Source organism: Dipodomys spectabilis, unplaced genomic scaffold, assembly GCF_019054845.1.
Source record: "Dipodomys spectabilis isolate Male_0828 unplaced genomic scaffold, ASM1905484v1 ptg000301l, whole genome shotgun sequence".
Classification (NCBI taxonomy): domain Eukaryota; kingdom Metazoa; phylum Chordata; class Mammalia; order Rodentia; family Heteromyidae; genus Dipodomys; species Dipodomys spectabilis.
The window spans coordinates 1,403,029-1,404,310 of record NW_024870978.1 but is presented as its reverse complement, the minus strand read 5'-3'; the positions used below and the strand labels follow the sequence as shown (position 1 = coordinate 1,404,310).

Sequence of the window (1,282 nt, the reverse complement as noted above, 5' to 3'; positions counted from 1 at the left end):
TATCAGAAGCAACTCTGTTTTAAAGTATTATTCCATTATCTCTACCTCAGTGTTTGGTAGAGTTAGACTTAAACCTTTACATTTGTAGATTTATAGACTGGAAGCAAGAGGAAAGATTACCAATTTAAGGCCTAATAACAAGGAGAAACATATGGACTTCTCCAGGATCTATGAAAATATTAGGTGATAGAAAGGCAGTAGTGTAAGTTCCTGCCTGGTTGGAAGGTAGACAGGCCAGGACAAGAAGTAATCATGCATATGAACAATTTTTTCACCTTCTTGGATTTAGCTACTTTTGAAATGGTAGGTATAATGAACAATTATATTTTGATAAAAACCTTCTAGTCTGAACAGTTTTGTCTGAAATGTTCATCTTTCTATGATCCCTTGTAACTAAGATTTGTTTTGTTTAAGTAAGACAATTTACGCTGTCAGGGTAAGATATTCTGGTTGGTCTGAACCTACATGGAAGAAGGATGAAGTGTCAGGTAAACATTTGTGCCAATAATACCTCATTTGGGAAAATTTCAGCTGCAGAAGTTTAGAAGGAGCTCTTATGCAAGGCTTACTTTGAATCCATTAGCTCTACAGAGTTAACTCAGTTGGATAAATAAGTACTTTAAAAAGCCATCCTCTTTGGGCCTAGCTAAAAATGCTTCAAAGTATGATTAAATCTAAAATGAAAAAGACTTAAAATAGTCATTGACAAAAGAAGTGCAAACGTGAGCATTCGACTCAACAATATAATTATTTTCCATTATACACAGAATTTTAGGGAAATAAGATAAGTAGCATTGTTAGGAACATTAAAGTTTCCTTGTTACAAATAGGCACCCAAGGATATAATCTTGTATGAAGATTGCATCATTAACTACCTAAATTTAGAGGACATTACATGCTTCAGAAGCACATACCCAAATTTCAACAATACAGAGATTAACTTGGCAATTGCACAGGATGATATGAAAATCTGTGAATTATTCCATATTTTTCATTCTTCAGATGTAAGAAATGAAAAACAATTATTAAAAAGTTGATTACAAAATTAAAAGTGTAACAATACATGTAATTCATATAAATAAAAGTTAGTTTGACATCAGTGAATTAAATCTTCGCCTTAGAAAGGCCTTTACATAGCATAATCTTTATAAAACTTTTAAAATTAGACAACATTGTCATTTTATTCTAAAGGAATATACTATAAGCACCTAGTAAAAAAGGAATCTTAAACTGTTTCTGTATGGAATGCAAGCTGAAAGGACACATTTATTAATGAACCTAT

General features: G+C 31.7%; 1 pseudogene; it reads left to right on the top strand.

The window, feature by feature from the left end:
* The first annotated feature begins 897 nt into the window (after positions 1 to 897).
* Positions 898 to 992, top strand: LOC122127482 (annotated as a pseudogene).
* Positions 993 to 1,282: the final 290 nt, after the last annotated feature.